At 40.4% G+C, this 16745-nt stretch overlaps 1 long non-coding RNA gene across 2 annotated transcripts; it reads right to left on the reverse strand.

The window, feature by feature from the left end:
* Nucleotides 1–5079: 5079 nt before the first annotated feature.
* On the reverse strand, nt 5080–14585 carry LOC139670991 (uncharacterized). Of its 2 annotated transcripts, XR_011697623.1 has the most exons (4): nt 14536–14585; nt 12660–12917; nt 6925–7083; nt 5080–5587 (listed from the first exon to the last, which is right to left on the reverse strand). It is a non-coding gene; the product is annotated as an uncharacterized lncRNA (long non-coding RNA). The 2 variants fall into 2 exon arrangements; XR_011697622.1 differs by lacking the exon at nt 14536–14585 and having other exon boundaries at nt 12660–13093.
* Nucleotides 14586–16745: the final 2160 nt, after the last annotated feature.

A 16745-nucleotide genomic window follows, 5' to 3' on the forward strand; every position in this document is an offset into this window, starting at 1 on the left:
GAGTAAGGGAGGAAAACAAGAACAGGAGGAATGGAAAGAAAAGGAAGGCAAGAGAGCAAAGGATGGAAAAGAAAGGAAGGAGAGAAATATCAAAGGAGATAAGTATAGATAACAGACAGCAGAAAGAGTGATGTTTTCAACTTTGCAGCCAGAAATTACAAGATAAATGTTTTCAGGCAGCCTCACAGTATGAAAATTAGACTACAGGTTGGAGCCAATAAGTCCAAAGAAGAATATGGCAAAAAAAGTACAGCTGCACATCATATTTGTAATAACACAGCTTAATTAGAAAGTGATTAGAAAGCAAAATGGTTATCAAATGATCCTTATGGTGGCCAAGCATTGCAACTCAGCTGCAAGTGCTATGAGACCCTTGCTTCCGCACAAAACTTAGATGAGATTCCTCTGTTCAGGCAAGCTGCCAGTTATTATTTTTTGCTGTGGTAAAAGGCTCAGAATTTTAGCATTGATAACTTCCTTACTGTTCAGTGCATAAAATTATCCTGCTTTTATTTATAGTGTTGAATAAATCTGTTTGCTCCAGTCCATGATTAATATTTCCACTTAGGCGCTTTTCAAGTAACTTGTTTGAAATACTTTTGTCTTTTGAAACTGGGTCTTTGGGATTACTTGATTACTTTGTCCAACAGCTGAAAACACTTGCAAAGTCATAACTCACAACTGAGATGGAATACAACTTTTGTAATATATCCAGTATTGGTGTACAGATTTCAAGTGACAGGAGCAAGGCTCATGTCCAGGTAAGTAGTTTGCAGGGGTCAACTAGCCACACCAAGGAGTAGGCACATAATTTCTAACTTGATTTATCCACATTTACTTTACAGAAGTAGAAATCTCATTTCTGCTATTTTCTTTAGTGTTCAACAGCTCCTTTCTGCCATAAATTAGTCTTCTTGTAAGCTCTTTTTTAATAGAAAATAAATAGCATATTGCATCAATCACTCTTACATAGGTTTTACAGGCTTGTAACTCTTCCGAACTCTTTCCTAATGACAGGACTAGATAGGATTTTAGTGGCAGTTGCCTCGAAGCAGTACCACCTTCTATTGTTATGTAAAAGCACTCAGCCAGACACCAGAGAAGTTCACATTCAGGTGTTTATTCAGTTTACATTTGAGTCTCTTTCAAAGTCACCACTTTGCGGATTATCCTTTGTGCAAATATGAGGTTACTCTGTTTCTGTGTGTATCCTGTGAGCAGACTCAGCCCAGACATCCATATTTTTATAACAACTGGTCAGTCCTCGCTCTTATTATTATCTTCCAATCTGTATCTGCAAAATGGACTTACACCACAGTCACATTTTTGTCCAGATGAATGCACTGGAACTACTCAGAAGAGCCAATGCTTCACTGTTGTGAGTGCCCCCTGATGATTTTGATTGCCCATTGTCAGTATTGGGATGAAAACAACAGCAGTGATGCATCCCTGTGCAGGTGTTTGGAGGCTGTTACTCGACTCAGAAACAAACTATATTTGCTGTAGTCCAGAGGGTCCTTTACAGGACCACTTTTGTCTGTCTATTCTTCTGATGGCTGTTAAGTGGCACTCACAGGTTTCACACTTAATTTCTTAAGTGGACAAAGGTACTTGTTCGCAAACAGGATAATTTCTTATTTCCTCAGTATTTTAGTTCATTTTTTCTATTTTCCTCCATTAAAATCTTTATGCTGATTTTAAATATTTGTATAACAGTCACATAAAAAACAGAGTAGAAATGATTCCTCAACAGTCAGAGCAAATGTATCATGAGTGGCTCCCATGTGTTTACATCAACTACCCATCAGACAGCAACCTGCAGCAAACAGTTCAACATATCATGAACAATACTCATTTATATGTTGGAGATGAATGTTTGTGAACAATTCTCAAATAATAAAACAGGAATAAGTGTTGTGCAAATGAATAATTGAACCAACCTTGCTATCTTCAGTACAGACAGTCTGAAGCAACCACATTCAGTTGAAATGACAGTACTTAATGGAAAACACATCATGCTTCATAATTTGCTCAGCCAAAATTGTCTTCTGCTTGAATAGGCCAGTGTGTATACCACAGAGGAGCAATGCCAATTACCTCCTGGTGGAATCCCTAGAAAAGTTTTGGAAGATCTTAGAATGCGCACAAGTTGTAGTGAAAGCAAAGTAACCATGAAGTCATTCTTGTAGATAAAATACTGCATAGTTTTTATGGTACATTTTTTAATTTTCTGAAGCATTACAGAAATTTCAGCTTAAAAGTCTCTGTAGGCAGTCTGCCTGTCTGTGAGAGTGAGGGAGATAATACTGGGGGTTTGACTTTCCACTGTTTAGTATAGTGAAAAGTAAGACAAGTAGAGTATAATTAAGTACCCTGGTAACTGGAGACACCAGAAGGATGCAGAGCAATGAAACCACCAGAGGACACAAAAGGTGAACATGGGGGAGTCACATGGGTGCAGCTGGACCTCCCCCATCTGGTTCCACCAAGATTTCACCCCCTTCACCACCCATCCCTGAGCATGAATACTAAAAGCACTGGGGGAAATACTTGGTGTCAAAAATGGTTAGCAACTAAATACAGCAGAACTAGTTATTCAATATTATATGTGAATTAATTAGATCATATTATAAACAAACCTAAGAAGTTTGCAGATTTGGTCTGTCTTCACTGTATAATATGAACAAAAGCTCATACATTGCAAGCAAATCACTAGGATACTTGCCTACAGCTTCATGCAGCAAATAAACAATTGGTTTGGCATTTTCAAAGGAACTTAACTGGTTGCCATGCCTCTTCAATGTATCTGTATTAAAATATACTTATCTATATTTGTAATGTGTTAAATACTTTCATATTTCATGTTACATTTAGATCTTCTTTCTGTGATGTTGCCAATGTCAGGGAAGCATGAATTTCAGTAAACTGTCTGGTGCTCTTGGATGTAGATAAAATATATGTAACTGAAAGTGAAATTCTGGATTTGTTTCATAAAGACAAGATGCATTTCAGTTTTAAATATTAAATGTTAATGTTATAGCCAAAATGGATGATTTTTTTTCTCCTAAGTCATAAAAAACCAGTTAATAAATTGGTCAGTCTCCTTGCTCGGGTAATATAGTGAAGAGAGAGGGATTCCTTAGAAACATTGGTATAATGTCAAGAGAAGTTTATGTATGGAATTTGCATTTTAAAAAAGAGACATATTTTACTCTGTAGAAAATTGTATTTTACTTCAGAAAACAACAGTTGGTTTCTGTGCAGTTGCTTTGAGACTTGCTTAGTTCCCATTATCTTCAATGGAGATGAATACGTATATCTGAGGAAATATTTTGGCCTTGAGAGAAAGAAAGGAGGAAGCATTTGGTTTTGAGTATCTGCATAACTCCAGCTTCTCTTAGAACAGCTGAATCTACTGGTGACTCTTGAGAGAAGCTAGCTTTTCTCACACTGAATATGCAGCCCCAAAGAGACTTTTGTCTGGTGCTTGGTGGATGACAGAAGTGATGGAATCAAAAGTCTTTGTTCTCTGGGACGTAGTCTGCTGGGTGGAAGGGTAGAAGAGAGCCACTTTAGCACCAGTTTGTATTTATCTAAGGTTTGCTGGACTTTTTATTTCCTGAGCTAACAAACTGTTCTCTGGTCACATGCATCTCTGCCTTTTCAGAGGGATATAACAGGTCTCAAGTTTTCCAGTCTTCTAGGGTGGGAAATATAAAAGAAATAAATAAGTTATTCTCTAGAAAGACCTCTCAAGCCTTTTCTGTTGATATGACACACTTAGCAGAAGATTCCCTATACTGAGGAGATACCTGCTGTGCTCCTGCCCATTTTTCCAGTTAAAGCAATATTGCATCTAAACTCCTGCTTTACTTCTCAGCTAAACCTGTACATCTGCAATAAGTATATTAAAAAGAACAGGAAAATATGTTGACTCTCTCCTCTTTGACATTTCTTTTTCAAACCTCTTTTGATAGTTTCCTCCCAGAACAAGAGCAAGGAGTGTGTGCAAACACTTGTTCTCCACATCAAGCCTGACTGAACAATTTCTCTGCTATTCTGAGCTTCTGGTGAACTGAAAATTACCAGCTGTACTGAATTGTGACAAACACTCTGTGTGTGTGTATCTCTGTATGTCTCTGTATGTGGAAAAAATATACAAACAGAAACTATCATATCTGATGACAGCAAATTAATTTTCACATTTATGACCCAATGTAGCATTTTAACTCAGTAAAATACAAATGCACCCTCATTTTCTAGCTAGATAATTTCTTCAAGTCCTCATGGAAGCATGTACGGAGCACATCCAGAACAAGGAATCCTCTAATGCTTTTTCTGGCTGAGACATAATGAATAGGACAGCAAACACATAAATGCAGTCATCATTGCACAGATGTGAAAAAGAAAATGAGATTGTGCTAGGGAAGAAGACAGGTATTTTAGAGGTATGTGGCTTCCCCTTCGTGCTTCAGGATGGCTGATCCACATCCAGACACACTCACAGCTGATCAATGACAAGTTTATTTTGTAATCTGCTAAAAGGAGGATTACAATCAGGTTACCAGAGCTTAACTAGCTAACTCTCCTCATCTGATTTGCAATGACAAACAGTAACTCACTGAACTGCAGTAACACATTTGCCACCCTTTCATGTCTATACTCTTAGCCTTAAAGTGTGTGCTGGTTTAAAGACGAACCAGCAGGGGAAATGAACTCACCACGAGAGAGATTATAAGTCAGAGCTAAAATTTAATAATAATATTACAATAACAACACTGACACAAAAGGGAAATTGCTTTCAACTCACAAAACCCCAGCAGTATAACCCAGTGTCCTGGGGCACAAACCCAAGGGGGTTTGTTTGCCCTTGTGCTGAGACCCCTGTGGTTCCCCCAAGTCCAGAGCAAAAGGAAATGAAAAACCTGTTGGTGCAGGCGAGGGCTGTGGTCTGGGCAAGAGCGGTGATCTCCTCCTGTCGAGGTCCTGCTGCTGCTCTGGATCCGACAAGAAGTTCCCAAAGTCTTCTTACCCACCACTTATGTACCCTCAGGGAGCACCCAGTCCTTTCCCCTGGGCGGGGACTCACACAATGGGTGATTAACTCTGGGAGCCAGGGGGTATTGAACTGTTGATGGCCCATTGGCAGCTCTGCCCCCCTCAGGCTGGGTGTGAAGGTGATAATGACTCCCTGGGCAGCTGCTGCTAATGGCCCATTGTCCTTGGGGAACGAATAGAGGGGGTAGAATACACAGCTTTGATCACCCCCACACAGGGTTAGCTGGTCCCTCCTGCTGAACTAGGACAAAGTGGAACAATCTAAGCTTTTTTGTGTATGCTATGTCACTCCCTCCATGTCAAAGTAAACACAGTAGCTATAAAAAATGTGCAGTCACAACCCAGCTAGCTAAATCCTTGCCAAAAATTGACTTCAATAGCTGTCTACAGAGTCTGCCAGAATACTGTCGGCCAACTCATACCATGTGTGCCTTGTAGGGTCATGGCTTTAAAAGGACAACAAAATTGCCAAAATCTATCCATCTTTTCAGCTGGAATCCTCTCCATCCCTCATGAAATGTAGTCATATCTAAAAGGAAGGAAATAGATAAAAGTCATCAACACAGAGCACACCTAGGACAAAGTAAATAATGCTTTCAGACCCTGAATGGGAGCACTTCATGTTGGCAAAATGGGACTACCCAGGCTGAGATTCAAAATTGAACCCTGAAATAACACTTTCTATGAATTGCATTTAGCTGAGAACCTGGGAGACAACTATTCTTTCTGGGTGTTCAGACAATTGACTGAAATCCATATCTGATTTTCTGAAAGGATATTTACAAATATGCTGTGAAAAGTGCTGCTTTTCTGAACACCACAATCCAGCCAATCTGCTACCATGACATGACTGCTCTGGCAGAAGCCCTCTTTGCAAGGCTTTTCAACCAAATATGATCCATCTTTCACCAAAAGTTTGCTGTTCTCTCCAGGGATATGTGCAAGAACAGCAGATTTTGAAAGTCAAAGACCTGACCATAATTTCATCATAACCATGATTAGAGAGCCCCTACGTCTATACAGAAAAGCTCTACACTGTAAATGCAGCAAGTCCACTACACCTGGGACAGGTGATCTGTACTGAACCGGCACAACAGAATTGCAGTAAGTGTGTGGAAGACAAGAACCCTTTGACCTTTAGGTTTGGAAACTGGTGGCCTTTGCTTTGCCCAGTAGGGCTGGGATGGACATATCCAAACAGTGTGCTTAGAGATGCAGCAGACAGCATGAGAGATGGCTTGCTACAGAGTCCAGTCCTGAGGATTTAGAAAATACAGTTCTTGTGTCTTTCATGGACTCAGAATCTCAGGATGATGGGCTAGGAGGTCACTAATGAACTAAAAAATGAGACAACCTCTGATTGCCCCCACTGTCACTGCTGTTTGTTCTGCTCTGAGTATTTGCCATATCCATGCTTGCATGAAGATTTGCACGCAATATCTGTGTGTCCAAAATCACCCTTATTTATATAGCATAAAGGGACAGTGCTCTGATGTGGCAAGAGGAAGAAGCAATGGAGACCTGCACTCAGCATGGAATAGCTGAAGTGAGACAAAATAAAAAGGATGTAAGAGGAAAAAGGAAAAGAAAAAAAAAAAAAGATGCAGGGGGTGCAGAAAGAAAAGGAATTGCAAGAGACTGGGCGGAGAGGAAAAGGATCAGAGTGGACAAAGAGGAACAGCTGAAAAGGAAGGAAAGAGAGATAAAAGTACCTTGGGAGTCTGAAATACCCAGCTCCAAAGATCTGGGCTGAGGCCGGTTGTGAGCTCATTTCAGAGTAAACTCTAACAGCAGGGAACTCTTGTGCCCTCATGTGAGGGGGACGCTGGTGACAGTGAGGTCAGTGACAGCACTTAGTTTACTCACCATTTGGGAAGCGGGAAATGGCATGAGGGGAGGATGGGGGATGGAAACAGCTTCAGCAGTACACTTCCAGGAGAAGAGAAAGTGGTTGGCAGAAAATTTCCCTCTTCTCCCTCTATCATCCATGAAGACTGCTGAACCTCTCTGCAGCTCTGTCCTGGTCTTTTCAGTGAAGGAATGCTGTTAGCTTTCTCATAATGGCAGAAGCAATTAAAAAGGAGATCAACTTCAGAAGAACATAAAACACACACCAAAAGTCTGTCTCTTTAATGATATCCCCTGCATACTTTACTGGTGGGCATTCTGCTAATCTAATACCTGTTAATTCTCTTTCTAATTAGGACTATAGCTCACCAGAGGCTGTTTTGTACTTAATTTGTTGGGGGTTTATTATATGGCTCAACAGTCAGCCAACCACTGCATGCATCATGTGATCCTGGTTGAGATCTTTCAGGCATTACTGCACACTGAGGCCCTTGGAGAGAACGTGCCACTACAATTTGTGAGTCACGCGTTCCTGCTCTGCCTAGGTCTTGTCATGTGTGTGCTTGTCAGGATTCATCTCCATCTCCATTACCCCTGGGGCAGAAGTCATAGTTTGTTTCTGCTCACTTGTCTGATTTTTAGCAGATCATATTCCCATCTTCAGAACCTTAAGCAAGTGCCATCTTTGTAGAATTTAAGGTGGAATTCTAAGTGCTGATTTAATTCAACTCAACCCTCTCTTTTAATTGACAAGAAATATTCTCAGTTCAACCATTTACCAAGGTTGACATAGACTGCTATACAAAGAAAAATTATTAAATTAAAAACCTTCTTCACTTTTATCAAAAACAAAACCTATTTTCTTCTGTGTTTTCCTTTTAATTTTTAAAATATTTACTTTTAAGAATTTGAGATGTTGTTGGGGGCTGAGGCAAATTTTATTTGTCTGAAGCACACATCTGAAAGAATTATCTTCATTAACTCTATTTTTGCCAGAAAGGTTTACAAACAAATTATGCACCAGCTAAAGAATTACGTTGGAAATTATCAGGAGAAAAATAAGAGATCATAGATAAGCAAAGTCCATGGTGGTTTAGTGATGAGATTATAATATAGGCCAATGATAAAACATTTTATGAAACCATTGTAAGCCAGGTCAGGAGACTGACCAATCTTTGTTTTGCCTCTAGGATGTCAGCTTCCAGGTAAACAAGGGTATTAGTACATCATTGACTCCAAATTGGTGATCAGTCACCAGTAGCTGCTACATAGTAAACCTCACCTCCATCTCTGTGGGTGCCAACAAGGATGACACGAGTTGTTCAGTCACACACTAAGAACAATGGTAGCACTTGTCATGTCATCCTAAAACAACACACCAATTCCAGAGAACCTGCTTATCTGAATCCACAAAGGGCTTAACTTTCATGCAGGCAGTGTCTATGACTGGGAATTGCAGCTCTTACAAAAACGGTAGAATAGAAACTCTTGCCTATCTCTGCAGCAGAAATAAACCTAAGCAAATTCCTACTTTCTTCACTATTATCTAGTAGGTTTTTACTGGAAGAGATGGAGACTGCAAGGTCAAGATAATGATGGCTGCTGTTGGAAACCTTCAGAAACAGTACATTAATTAAAAATATTAAGTAAAATAATTTTAAAAATATAAATTCATTCATATAGCAGGGTAACCTAATCAGCCCATGTAGCCACACATCAAGTAGTTTTCATATGTGAGCTAACTCCATGCAGCTCAAAAGAGCAATTGGTCTGGATCTGGATATGTCTACAGAAGTATGGATAGTGAGATAATCTTCAGTGGTATTTGGATGGGAAAACTACAGGAATTAACAGTTCCTAGAATGGGAATTTCATGGCAAAGTAAAACAAGGAAGCTGGTCTTCTACCTACTGCAGATAACTGCACAAGATGTAGCTGACAATTCAGAAGTACAGTCAAGTTACCCTCCATCAACCAAGGAAGACTACACCTGTTCCAGGAACAAATTATCTAGGCACAAGGTAATGTATTATTTCTTTTCTACCCTGCAAAAGCAATCATCCTCAACTGAAACAATGTATGCCAGCTGAAAAGGTTCTATATTTCCATCCCATGGAAGAACAGAAAGCACAGCAAAACAAACAACCCAAACTCTACCAGCAAATCCTCACAGAACTGAAGTAGCCTGAGGCTGTGAGAGGTCTTCTACTGGAGATGTGATATAATCACACTTTTCTGAACATACCCTGGCAGGTCTAGGTAGCTCTCTACAAGGAAAGTTTTTGCATGAAAGAATAAAGTAGAGAGGACAGATTGGCACAATGCACATTGAAATTATGCTTCTTGGTGTCACCCACTGCTAGGCAGGTATAACGAACTTCTCTGAAAAACAATAAACAGAATCATAGAGTGGCCTGGGTTGGAAGGGACCATAAACACCATCCAGTTGCAATCCCCCTGCTGTGGGCAGGGACACCTTCTACTAGACTAGGTTGCTCAGAGCTGCATCCAATTTAACCTTGAACCCTTCCAAGGACGGAGCATCCACCATGTCTCTGGGCAACCTGTGCTAGTGCCTTACCACCCTCATCTAATCTAAACCTACTCTCTTTCAGTTTGACAGTATTTCTCCTTGTTCTGTCACTACATGCTCTTATGAAAGGTCCCTCTCCATATTTCTTGTAGGCTCCCTTGAGGTAGTGGAAGGCTGCAACTAGGATGCCCTGAAGCATATGCATGATGGTCATGTCCATAGGGAGTCTTCAGATAAAACAACGGATTCTTGACCAGTAGGTCTCTAGTCCAGGGATTGCTGGAGATATGGAGGAAAAATGCAATGAGGAAGGAGTCACTCCAGAAATGGCCAATTCCTTAATTCTTCTGCAGAGGCCTGCTGTTGGCTCCTGTCAGAGAAAAGGTGCTGGGTTGGATGTAACTTCACAGAGTGCAGCTCTTCTATTCTCACGTGTCACCAGTATCCCCTCCTGCTTTCAGCCCCATTCCCATGCAGTGGTGCATTCCCTGGACTCCTTAAGAAGGATTGCAAGCATCAAGGGACATTACTGCTGATGCGATCATCAATGACTGCTGCTGGAAATCCATGCAGGAATACGTGCTGTGCACAGAGAAGCAGACAGCAGCAATACTCAGCTCTCCTTCCCTCTCTCCCTTCCTCCACTTGTAACTGAAATTCAAGGAATTAAAGTCCCACTATCTCCTGTTAGAAGGACATTTCTGTTCCTTAGGGAAGGGGTTGGCAATGGCAAGTCACGCCTGAGTGGCAGCCCTCCCAGCAGTGTGCCCATACCACATGTGTAAATAATAAGTCCATGTAGGCACCTCATTTTAGACAAGATTTTTTGGATGTGCAAGAATAAGGGATAAGAGCAAATTCACGTATACACTAGCTGGTCAAAATTGCAATGTTTTGCTTGATTTTTCTCACAGAAGGGTCACAGGAGAGGTCAGATAGTGGAAGCATCTCTAATCTTGCAAGACAAGCCACAGTCTTGCACTTTTGAGGCATGAGGCTTCCCAAGTATTTTGTAGTGGCATTTATAGGTTCAAGGTCAAGCCTGATATGCAGAACATCAAGTCAGGGCCAGGCCAGATCAGACAACAGCAGCCAGGGTCAAACACATTCTTGTGATCAGCAGGCAAGTCCATAGTGACAGGGCAGGTCCAATGTCAAGCTAGGAGCAGGGGCCAAGGCAGGCATGACTGAAGCAGAGTTGAAGCTAGACCTTAGCTTAGCAACAGAGCCCCTGAGCAGAACATATGGGTGGAGGCCCTGTGTGGGGTTGATCAGAGCAGTTAAGGCTCATTAATGCACTCAGGACCCTGACCCAATTTTCCAAGGAGCTGTGCAACAGGACAGGTGAAAAAGTGACAAGAAACACTGGCCTGAGCCAAGGGATACCCAACAAAATAACAAGCCCCAGCTGTTCCAGCAGGGCTCAGGATGCAGGAGTGTCAGACAGGCTCAGGCATTTCCTGTCCCATCATTTTTCCCCAGAACATTTGAAAAACATTGGTTAGCACCAATCTGCAGTGACCATGCCCAAGAGAAAAGGCAGCCAGCAAATATATTTACTTCCCTCACACCCAGGAAAGCCAGCAGCAAACAAATTCTTAAGGGGGCTAGGAGGAGCATTAAAGGCTTTGGGTTGCAACAGATTTTAAAACAATCATCATAAAATTTGTCGCAAAGTACTATCTTAATAGTCTTTTCATAATGCATAGCTTATACAGAGGACCACAGAGCCCTACCTTTGCATTTCTCAGCTTTTGTTGTTTTCAAATTCACTCTTAGGATTCTGATAATTACTTTATTTTTTTAATTGAGTTTCTCCACAAGAAAACAAGCAGCTTGGTGAACACATTAACTAATGCAGTGCAATTTTGAACAGCTTTTGGACTTGTGATAACTGACTTTTAAACTTCCTTATCCCTTTACTAATGACCAGAGAATAAGAGTTTACATAGGAGAGAAAAATTTGTCGCAGAGCAGAGCCCATGTTGTCTGCAAGAAGTATTTCCTGTGGCTTGTCAATCATAACTCCTTTCCAAGAGGTCCTCTGACAGATAACATAGGGAGCTATTTCTCCTTCCAGGAGGATTAAGAGTATCACCCTTTGTTACTCTGTGCCTAATTGCATGAAGCATCTAGGAACACAGTACGTTCAAGATCTCTGGCACTCTATCAGATCTCCCTGAAACTGGCCAGCCAACTGAAAAGACAGAGGCACATGCAAAGAAAGTGAAAGAAAGAGGGATTGCATGCATGTCATTCCATAGGAAAGCAGGCTAAAAGGAAAAAATGTCAATCTCATGATAATCACTCTTTAGTTCCTTTTCACAGACAGGTTGTAAAAGCTCTATTTAAAAAGCAAGCAACAACAACAAAACAAACAAAAACAAAATGGAGGGGGTTTAGAAGGCATTTTAAAATACTAATAAGTAAGATAATAGTAACTTATAATTCCTTCAAATACACAGATCAAACTGTCAGCAGACATTGAAGAGCTTATGCCTTCTGCATGAGGCAGAAGAGTAATGGCATTTGTAAAATGGACTATTATAAAGCTTTTGTGTCTTGCACAAGGTCAGAGAAAGAGTAGAAATAGTCCATAGAAGGGTTGACATCAATACCTGGGCTTTGTTGCCTAAAACTACTGCAGGGTAAATATTATAACTTTATTCTATTGCTCTCTTAGTAACAGAACAAGAAGAGAGATAATAACAGAGCTATCACTTCATCACATTTGTAAAACAAGAGAGCATCCAGCTATTTTTTGAAATTTTATTGTATTAGGGAAGATACAAGTAATTCCTTTACTTTTTATATGTGGTATTTGCCAAGAGAAGAATAATGTGAAAGATCATAATTTTGGGGTGTTTCTTCATGTTTCACCTCCAGACTCCAATAGTATCCTACTTCCCTACTTCTGAAACACATTATAGAAAATATGGCTGGACATGTTCTCAAAAATCAACCTAGTGCCTCCTTTTAACCCACATCTAGATATACCTGAGAAATACTTGCCTAAAACAACAGCAAGTATGTCGCTTAATGATGAAGCTTTAGCAGCTTTCTCAGGGAATATAATTCAGTACTAGAGTGCACTTTCATGTTTTACCCCTCATTTTGGCCATGAATCTCCTTTACTACAGTTTAAAGCCATTATCTATTGTCTTGTGCATTGTGAATGCAGTGAAAGAAAGCAATTCTTTCCCAACAAGCACTTGCATACCTAAAGAATATTTGTCCTGTCTTCCTTTGGAGTTCTTGTTTTCAGACTAAATAAACCTAATTCTGCTTTTGTTTTCCTTGCTGATCACAGTTTCCAGTTCTTCTTTTTAATCTCAGCAGAGTACATCCATTTGGCCCACAGATTTTCTGAAGTATGGTATCCAAAAGTGTATGGAACAATCCAGCTGAAACTTCCATTCATCCACATTTTGACATCTCCAGATGTTTTCTTTTGGTTTGATTTAGTCTTGTGCAAGCTCTGTCAATGTGTAAGGACATGCATATTTGAAAAAAAATATAAGGCATCAAATTAAAAATTGAAGGGTTAAAACATAGTATGGGAGTTTGAGAGACACAAAGTGTCAGAAGTGAACAGAATGACAGTGATAGAAGATGTTATTATTAGAAATAACTGTAAGTTCATAAAGGGTATGTATAAACTTATTTCCTCCTGATTGGTGCCCTACAGTACTGCAAGCATTATAGATGGCCATAAACTCCTTTAGAATTCAAAGACTTATCAGGCATTCCTTCCTTGTAACCTCCTAATCAGTTCCTTACAGAAGCCATCCCCAGTGTAATAAAACTTGCAAATTTTCTTCAGTGAATCCCTGAAGTTTGTTCCTCATGCATTGCAAGCCAGCCCAGTGTGACCTTTCAAGGAGCAGAACAATTGCGAAAGCCCCATATACTAATTTCAGTTGGATCGAGCTATCGATATTACATAGTGAAAAAACTATCTCTTCAAATAAGAGGATGAAGACTGAATACCTTAATAGCTGTTTTCCAAATGTAATTTCAATGAGTCTCTGAAAAACTGTGGGAAGTTGTTACTTCTTGGCAAGACAGTCATCTATTATTTACCGGTACAAGTTGGAGTTGATGTAGATGGAATGTGTTCCACAGCACAGCCATGATTCCTGAAACTCTAGCTGTTCACATTATCTTCAGCTAACTGAAAGTTACTGCTCATGAGGAATTGTAGACAGGATTTTGACCAGCTACACCAAGTGGAGGTAAAAATAGAGGGTTTTCTGTTAGCAAGCAAATTTTGTAAGGCACATGAAGCCTGGTTTTCAAAATAATCTCAGTCTAGTCACCACAGAATACACACTAATCTTATTTCAAAATAAAATCTATGTTTTGTATAGGTTTTGGGCAGCATATGTGATTCACAGTTCTGTAATAACTTCATCATACAGAAAGTGCTCCAGCTACAAATCCTGAAAGCCTATTCCAGAACTTAGAGAATTAAATCCTTTTTTTGTGATGGAGAATCTTGCAGCTTTCAGAGCATCCTCCCTCCCAGAGGCTTCAGGGTCATGGTTTTGGGAAATATCAGACTCTGCACATGCTTGGGAACCCAAAGTTTGGCAGTATGCTCTTAGATCTCTCCTGAAATTGAGTGATGAGTGACCTGCTTTGACAGGAATCCAGCAATCCAGAAAGGAATTCTACAGGGCACCTGTGTTACAAAGTATTGAATAACACTTGCAAAGTACTCAGTCTCAACTAAACATTAATTGATGTCGCAGGTTTGGCCTAGCTGTTGCCAACCCTGGACTGGCCCCCCCCCCCCCTTCCCCCTCCCAGAACCTTCCCAGCAAAGGAAAGGGAAAAAAAAAAACTGAAAAGAAATGCACTCTAAAGAAACTGAACTGAATAAAAAGAATAAATTATATTTACTAACATTTACAAACCACACTGTATACACAGCACATAGGATCTCACCCCCCAGGGGAGAGGGGAAGGGAGAAAAGGGGATTGATTAGCTGGGAAATAGGGAAGACACCAACCCAACCTAAAGAAACCGAATGAATCAAAACAAACACAATTAAAAACCTCAAGGAAGGGGAACAAGAATGAAACAATCTCACCCAGGACAGGAGAAACACCAGGGACCAGACTTCCACCACCTCCCTCCAACTCCTCAGCCAAGGACCGGAAGAAAGAAAAACCCCTCCCCCACTGCTACGTGGAAGACACGTGTGGAATACTTGTAACTTCCTTAGATACAATGGTTACTGAGGAAGCCATGGGTCAAACCATTACAATTGATCAAAGCCTATTTAACTGAGAAATTTCAGCCTAACTTTGAAAGTGGTACATTTGCCCTCAAAAGAGGCAATGTGTACGCATATGCTTATAGCTCCTCTTCAGAGGCTTTCTTTCCCCAGGAGCCAGGTGTTGTTCTCTCTGCCTCACTTCAGTGATGGAGGGACACTGGGAATGAGGAGTATGCCTCATATTCATAGCATCATGGCCCTATATTTCTGAGTTTTCAAACACTGTGTAAAACATGGCTGCAATGAAAGTTATGGCCACAGTGAGCTTTGTCCATATAAAATCCCCCTCTATCCAAAGCAATGCAAACTTCATGCATCTTCCATGATGGTTTTGAGCCAAGATAAAACAAGCTTCAAGTGTCCTGTGTATCATGTCGTCCCATCTCTTCTAAAATCTCTTTCTGTAGCTCCAGATTATTTCCCTAATAAAGAATTAAACCTTTTAACCATCTCTTTATTAGATATAAAACAGCCTCTTGTGGGCTATAATCCTAATTAGAAGAGAATTAACAGGTATTAGATTAGCAGAATGTCTGCCAGTAAAGTTTGTAGGGGATGTCACTAAAGAGATAGACTTTTGGTGTATGTTTTAAGTTTCTCTGAAGCTGATCCCCTTTTAATTGCTTCTGCCATTATCAAAAAGCTAACAGCATTCCTTCACTGAAAAGACCAGGACAGAGCTGCAGAGAGGTTCAGCAGTTCTTCATGGATGACAGAGGGAGAAGAGGGAAGTTTTCTGCCAACCACTTTCTCTTCTCCTGGAAGTGTACTGCTGAAGCTGTTTCCATCCCCCCATGGTGAGCAAAGTTAATGCCATCACTGACCTCACTGTCACCAGCCTTCTGCTTAAATGTGGGCACACAGAGTTTGCTGTGAAATGAGCTCACACCCAGCATCAGTCCAGGTCTTTGAAGCTGGGTGTTTCTTTGTTCATTTCTCTCCCTGGCAGATTCAGTTACAAAAATCAGCCAGATCCTTTCTAGAAGTAATGTTTTATGGCTTCCGGCCTCACAGACTTTCCCTGTCTTTTACCTCGAATGATTTTTGAAGACCTTCAAGGTTCAAGTGGACTGAGACACTGAATTCTACAATTTGATTCCTTCAGACAGTAGATCTGCCTCTTTCTTTTCATTCCATCTGCTAAACTGAAGCTGCAAGAGAGAGTAAGTTGCACTGGGGCATTCTTCTACAGGAGAAGCTCAGGCATCAGCAGATGAGAAGGTGGTTTCATACAATACACCCTATTTAAAAGCCTTTTAGGCTCTTTTGACATTTTGCTGTAAGAAACAGATCCTTCAACTTCACTCCAAAATGCGTGATCAGAACATCTGATCCTATCTTCAGCAATGAAATAAAATAATATGTCCATGAAGATATGACCTTCTAATCGTGACTTCCAGTCAGAGAACCAGACTAGAGCAATGGTGGCAACAAGTCTGCACAATGAAACTATTAAGCAAAACAAATTGAAATATACATCACCCAGACCTGCACAATTGTATGCATTCTTCTTACAAGTTGAGGAAATAGTGTGGGGCAGTAGAAAGCAAGAACAGTGGGCCAACAGTTGATGCACAGAGGCGGTGTTGTGAATTAGATGAACAAAGGGCTTTGACTCAGGCCTTTTATCTACAGGCTTGTTGAAGGCAGGGTATCATGAGACTGGGTAAAGAAGCACTGACAGCCTTGCAAAATGCAGGACAGAGCTCAGAGTATCATTTTTTCCCAATCAACACAGTACCAATGTCAATGATTTCTCTTTTTGAAATATAAACTATGGAGCAAAGTAGAGAAAAACGAATTGTTCCAAATCCAAGAGATGCGTCATTCTTTTATTTTATTTCTTTAAGATTGGATAATACTTCTGCAAAACTTCCTCATCTGTTATGTTCTTTCTAACCCAGCATTTTGTTGTAAATTTTAATCCTATCAATTATTCCCATATCTGTACCAGAACACAACAGTACACACCAGAGCTTAGCTCACCCAAGATGGGTTCTGAAGAGCTCAGTACTCAACGG

Source organism: Pithys albifrons, chromosome 4, assembly GCF_047495875.1.
Source record: "Pithys albifrons albifrons isolate INPA30051 chromosome 4, PitAlb_v1, whole genome shotgun sequence".
Taxonomy (NCBI): domain Eukaryota; kingdom Metazoa; phylum Chordata; class Aves; order Passeriformes; family Thamnophilidae; genus Pithys; species Pithys albifrons.